A 6,812-nucleotide genomic window follows, 5' to 3' on the forward strand; every position below is an offset into this window, starting at 1 on the left:
CCCTCGCATAGGAGTCAGGGAAGGGTGGTCCTGGGTGTGGGCGCTTACCTGTTTTCCGCAGCCTGGCGAGCACCTTCTCCCTCAGACCTGCCGGCGAGCGCGGAGGGAAGGCGGCGGCTCGAAATGGGAATCAGCCGAAGAGTTAACGGCTTCCCCCCTCCCCCCCCGGCGACCACACGGTTTTAATCGCAGTAGTTGCCGCAGAAAGCGGCTCCGCTGCCTTTGTTACGCCTCCCCTGGATGGAGCGCGCTGCTGGGGAGCCCGGGCTGCAGCTGCTTCGCCTTTCTTCTGCTGCTGCCGATTGCAGTGATTTGCATTAGCCCGGCCCTCATTGAAATGCGGCTCTTCACACCAGCCTCTCCCTGGCACTCTCTCCAGAGGGCGGCGCCGCCACCGCTCTCTCCCCCTCGCTGTTTCCCTTTGCGGGCTCTCTCTTCGTTGGCGCCGCGGAGTGACCGCCAGAGTCGCCGGCGGCAGAGAGCCCTGTCCGCGGGGCGGCGGGTGCGAGGGGAGCTTGTTGCCTGTCTGCGCACCCCCCCAGCCCCAGGAGATGGGGCCGCGGAGGAGAAGCCGCGCTGAGACGCCGGTTACGTTCCCGGTGGGCACCTCCTGAGGTAATTGCTGGCCCGCGGCTGCCCCCCGCCCCAGGATGTTCCGGCCGGTGACACGTATCTGATCGGGTCCTGCTTGTACGCTTTTAGGATTTTTTTTTTTATCAAGTGTGTTACTTGGTATTTCCAAGACGTTCGTCTGCATCCGAAGTACTGAAAGCCCACCCAGCACCCAAAGGCCCTAGACAGGGCTAGGGCGTCAAAGGTGGGATTGATGTGGAATTTAGGTACTAGAACTGAAGCCAGGCTTCCTCACACCACTCAATTACAACTGACAGTGGAAGCGACTAACCTCCATAGATGCTGAGTGTTTTGTGCTTAAGATTCCCAGAAGGTGAATCTGCCAAAAGACATCCCGGGTTTCATATAACTTGCTTTTCTTGTGCCAGAGCCCCTCAGAACTTGGAGCACATTTGTTAAGTCAACCTCCACACAAAAACTCAGGTATAACTGATGGTTTCACCTCAAAGGCTTGGTTATTCTTCACTTTAATATAAAAATCTTGATGATGAAAGCATTCTCAAGTTGAGGGACCTGGTTTGCTTTTCTTTGTGCAACAAAGACTTCACATCTCTTCTTGTCAGGTAAGAAGCCCACAGTCCAGAGGGAAATGGAAGGGAGGAAAACAGTCTGTCTCTTCTGTTGAAGCTCCTCCACTTTGTACTCTGAAAGAATTAAAAATGCATTAGATCAGAAAGAGAGAATTAGTCTATAACCTCATGGTTCTGTCACTTAGTCGGGAAGGACAAAAGATGGCTTTGTGTGTCTGTATTATGGACCAATTATGTGTTTTATATCCATAAATCCAGAAACAATCAGTGAAGCATGGACTTAAGCTTGGGATGTGCTACTCCCAGTGATAGACCTTTAATTAGAATAGAGGCTACTGCTTAATCTGTCTGAAGGCAAACCAAGCCTTCAGTCTATAAAAACTGTAAGAGGCTCAAAAGAACAGGATAGAGCACCTCCCTTCTTTTCTGTTCCTCTAGAATAGTCTACAGACAAGAGATTCCCTAAAGGTGAAAAATTAATTGTTGCTGTGTCTTCATCGTCATGGAGGACCTCTTTAATCACCAAAATATAGAGCAGAGACAGGAGTATTCTAGCTCTACTTGTTTCCTTAGTTTTTGAAAGAGAAATGAGCACCCAAAACCTTCAGGAAAACCTCTCCTCAAAGGAGTAAAAGTATTAAAATACGTGAACATCAAAGTGATTAAGAATTCAGCGTACAACTCCATTCTCATCATACTCCTACCACCTAGCTTAGTTTTTGTGGATCTTGTTCTAAGGCTCTAAGTTCTCCCACACCCCCTGACCCTCCCTACCACAGTCAGTGGGATGCTGAGGCACTTTAGTAAAGATTGTCATTTTTCACATAGAAATTCCTAAATATCAAGCACCTCCACACTGAGAACTTCACCCACTATATTGCTGTATTGGTCTTTTGTTTTTGAAAATCTCCTGGTCTGAGTTTAGATGTAACAGATATGAGTGATATGAGTAATGTTGGGGAGAATGGGAACTAATTGTAAAACAATTCTGGTAGTCCTGCATTAAAATGTTGTTCTTTAAGCTTCTTCTTTTGTAGGTCAACAATCAAATAAAATATTCATGACAGTATTAAATAATAAGAAAAAAATGGGAGGTTGCCAAGATTAGAGGTGGAAAATACTATTGTAGTCAAAACAAAGGGTTGTTCTTTAACATTCTGCACTGTTGTTTTGTCCAGTTCATTTTAAATTTCTCAGGTAAAGGGGCATCTACTTCACAAAGGAGATATCTCTTCAAAGTGGAATTCCTCCAATTATAAGGAATTTTTTTCTGGTTAATGGAACTTTCTTATGTTTCAGCTCATTACTTTAGCTATAGTGCCCTGTGTTCACGTACATAATTTATTTCTCCCATTGGTGTTTACATCTCACTGACATGTATTATTTACGTGTAGCCTAAGTGTGCAAAATATTTCACAGATGTTCAAGAAAGATCTTCACTCTGGTTATATTAAAAAAAATCAAAAGAAAAGAATTCTATGTAAACTAATACTAAAGTATATTTTAAAACATGTTTTGTTCATTTACAATTTTACATTCAGTCCATTTGCCTTTATCATGCACGCTTGCCATGCTTTTCTTTTCAAAGCACTTTACAAAGCATTTCCCGCCTACCTTTTTCATGTGTTTGTCCTCCACCACACAATTCTAAATAGAAACAAAGTTTGTGTAAGTTGTTTCAACAGTTACATAGTTGCCCTGTTAAAAGAGTGTACTATTTTGCTAATGTAAATAGTCTTTTCTTGTTGGACAGAGTTTGGAATACTGTGTGTTTCTTCAGCCCTCTGTAATGCATCTATATAAACCACAATACAGTCAATCCTTAATTCCATTTTGGATAAAGTAACTTGGACTTCTCATCTTTGTTATTGCTGATCAGGTTTTTCAGATCTAACAGTATTCCAACAGTGCTTTTCTGAACACTGCTAATTTTTAACCTTTGACAAAAGTGTACAGTAGAATTGGATACAGTTATGTCACCACCCAACACTCTTGTATCTTAAGACTGCCTTGGAACGTTGTTCTGGGAACTTCTCTTTAGTTGGCTAACCACTGTGACCCCTAAATCCTTTTCAGAGTCACTGCTTTCCAGGACACAGTCTCCAATCTTCTAAACATGACCTACATTCTTTGTTCCTGATGAATGACCTTGCATTCAGCTGTCTCAAAAAGCATGTTCAAGTGATCTTGGCTTACTAAAGGATGTCAATTTCCCTATAGAAAAACTGTTTTTTTGTTGCATTATTTAGTGCTTTATGCATTTTATGTCATCTTCAGATTTTACCATTAATGCTGTTAAGTATTTCTTGCCACCACTCATAAATTTATGTAGTAGCAGAGGACAGCATTTTCTAAAATGTGGGGCTCAATCCCCCAAGGTAGCAGTGTCAAGGGTGTATTTAGAGCTCATTCCACATTGTGTCAGAGAGGCACTCTGCTCTCAGAATGCCAGATCAGGCTAAGGGAATTAGCTGGTCACATATGTCTGTCTCAGCAAACAGCCTGTGCCAGCTCCCAACAGGGATCTGAGCAACTGGAGCTGCACCAGCCAGCTGGGCACTGTAGAGGCATGGAGTGGGGTGGCAGGGTCCTGGCATTGGGCACCACAAACACGTCAGGAAAAATTTCCTTATGAAAGAGAACAGAACTCTGAATTCCTCAGGAATTACCCGAAGCATACTGATTACCTGTTTACAGTTACTTTTGGAGATCTGTCAATTAGCTGTTTTTAAATTAATTATTATGTGTTACATTGATTTTGTGTAACACTAATCACTTAGTTAGATTGATGTGCCGCTGTATGTCTGTTGCTTTACAGAAGCATACGTCTATGCAAACTATCAATCATATTTGTCAATCTCACCCAGAAATCTACACAATCATTTTCTGTATTGATTACATCATAGAATCACAGAATGGTAGGGGTTTGAAGGGACCTCTGGAGATCATGGAGCAGGGTCACCTAGGACAGGTGACACTAGAGATAGAAACTCAACAACCTCTCTGGGTAGCCTACTTGAGGGCTCCAGGACCCTCACACCAGAGAAGTTTCTCCTCATGTTGAGGTATAAATTCCTGGGTTCCAGTCTGTGCCTGTTGTTTCTTGTCCTATCACTGGGGACCCCTGAAAAGAGACTGGCACCTTCATCTTGGTACCCACCCTTCAGATACATTATGTATCAGGCCTTCGGTTATTTTACCTGCCACTGATTCCAGCATAGCAAGAATTATATAATCAAGATTATTTTTTTTTTTTGTGTTGTCCAAATCTTAGTGTAGCCCTGGCTTTATCTAGGTTTTTAATACTTCTTCAATATTTTTAAATTTCTTAAATAGCAACAGTAAGTGTTCAGGTAGACCAGTAATAAATTCTTCTTAAACTGCCTGTGTTTACTTTGCGTGTTATTTTAGGCAAAAATGTATGGCATTCATGACTGGCGTAGGAATGCGTTATACAGAAATATTAATTGAATGCTCCTCTGTGTTCTACAGTGTTACTGGCAATTTCAACTAGTTGCTTCTAGTATTAATTCTTCTATTATTAATTCTTTTCACAATGATACTATTTTCCATTCCTCTTTGTCTGTAGTATTTCTCGCTATAAGATTTTTTACTGATTGTTTCAGATATGTCTAGTTTTGATATTTCACTTGTCCAGACTCACAATAATGAGTAAATAAAATGTTTTTTGCTGTATTACCTGACCTTCTGTATGTATCTTCAGTGAGGATATTTTTAAGAAAATATAATCTCTAACTGCATGCTACATAACTGCAGATTTTTGAATGTGGTAAAATCATTCACAGTTAAAGACTCTCTTTTATCTTATTTGCCCATAACTAACCTCTTCAAGAAATTAGTCCTTTTAAAAACAGTTTATCAACTAGTAGTTATCTCTCTTTGCCTATGGCAGATATAATTTTGTGGTGGTCATGGGATAAAACATGTTTAAAGTTATTTCTATGTTTGTCCACTGGAAAGAAGTTACATTGTAAAGTGAATCCATGTTGGATGGAACATTTTTTATGTTGGAAAATGATATTATTTCACTTTTTTGAAACTCCATGGATATTTTAACTACAAATTACCTCCATCATGCTTTGTAATACTTGCATCTTTTAATTTTTTTTGTTTATTTGTTTGTCCTGGCTTAAGGTGGGACAGATCCTCTATTGCCCCGAGAGGGACAAAAGAGACACACAAATGGATAGTGATGGAAAATTTAAATGGAAAAGCAATTGGTGTTTTACAGAAACTGCAAAGCATAGTGGCAAAGCTATCCCAAAGCATACAGAGTCCCTTACACCACACCCAAAGGCCTCCCAACACTTCCCTTCTCCCCACCTGAGGGTATACCCAAACCCCCCAGGGCTCTTTCTTCCCCTGCCACTGCTAGGCTAGTCTCAGGCTGGCCAGGTCTGAGACTGTCTCCCCCGACTATACAGGCGTAAGAGGCCTTGAGATACTCCCCCACCGTTACCCGACAAGGAGCATCTTCCACTGGAGCAGAGAGGGGAAGAAAGAGGAAGAGAATGACTTTGCAGGCAAATTTATAGGGCGCAGGATTCATGAGTAGAAATACACCATTTCCTGTGTCCACCTTGTTGGGTTGGGCACTTGGGACACCGGAGGTGTAACTTATGTGACCATCTAGGAAGCACCCAGCCTAAACTGCCACATTGTTTCAGATACTGAAAAGATTTGTCTTTCATATACTATTATTTCAGATATCATCAAGGGCATGTTTAAGAGCTGTTTGTCTGATTTGATTTGCTTGCTCATGTGGGTTAACAAGTTCAACCTAAAACCCTGCCGTTTGGCATAGCCGCTTGGAAACAGACTGTCCAAGTGGCAGCCCAAATCTTACCTGTGAAACAATTCCATCCATCTCCAAAATATTCTTCATTGCCATGTGGCATAGCAAGATCTGCATACATTGTTACCATAATCTTTATCCTTTCCAGGTTGCCAAGAAGCTCAGTTAGAATAATTCTGAAGTGCCAGATTTGAAATTTGCTAGTCCTTAGTTCAAACTAATTGAATTGGTATTCTGCTAATCATTGGCAGAAGCATTTTAAAGAATTTAGAATATGTATGTTCATAATAACCTCAGCCCAGTCTCAGCAGTGTTTACATGCTCTAAGCTGAGGATTTGGGGACTGTCTTTTCCATTTTGAGAGAACGCTGGAATGTTTTATGAATATAAATGCACGAATTGTACACAGTTTTTTGAATGACATAAGAACAGCATATGCGATAGTTTCATTTACCAGTGTTTTTAAAATAAGTTGTAGGGGCTACAGTTTGGTCACCATTTTTGCAAACATTATTTTTAAAAAGGGCCTGCTTCCCAAAAAAATTTGGAGGATTAAATTCTGCACCAACTGTTGGCACTTTTGAAGTAAGTCTCCAAATATTTTTTTTTTTGCCATGCAAGTCTTGTCAGTCAGAACATCACAGTAGCTGAGGCAAGATTTTGTGAGGAGAGGGAGAGAGAGACTTCAGCTCATTGTCAGGACATTAATGAGCCAGTGTGCCCCAAATCAGTAAATGATGTGTGAGGGCAGTAAATAAGAAACAACAACAGAAACCCCAGGTCATTCAGGGAGGAGAAGTGTATGGGAGTAATGTTTTCATGGTGTAGAAGCC

The sequence above is a fragment of the Indicator indicator genome, chromosome 1 (genome assembly GCF_027791375.1).
Source record: "Indicator indicator isolate 239-I01 chromosome 1, UM_Iind_1.1, whole genome shotgun sequence".
Taxonomy (NCBI): domain Eukaryota; kingdom Metazoa; phylum Chordata; class Aves; order Piciformes; family Indicatoridae; genus Indicator; species Indicator indicator.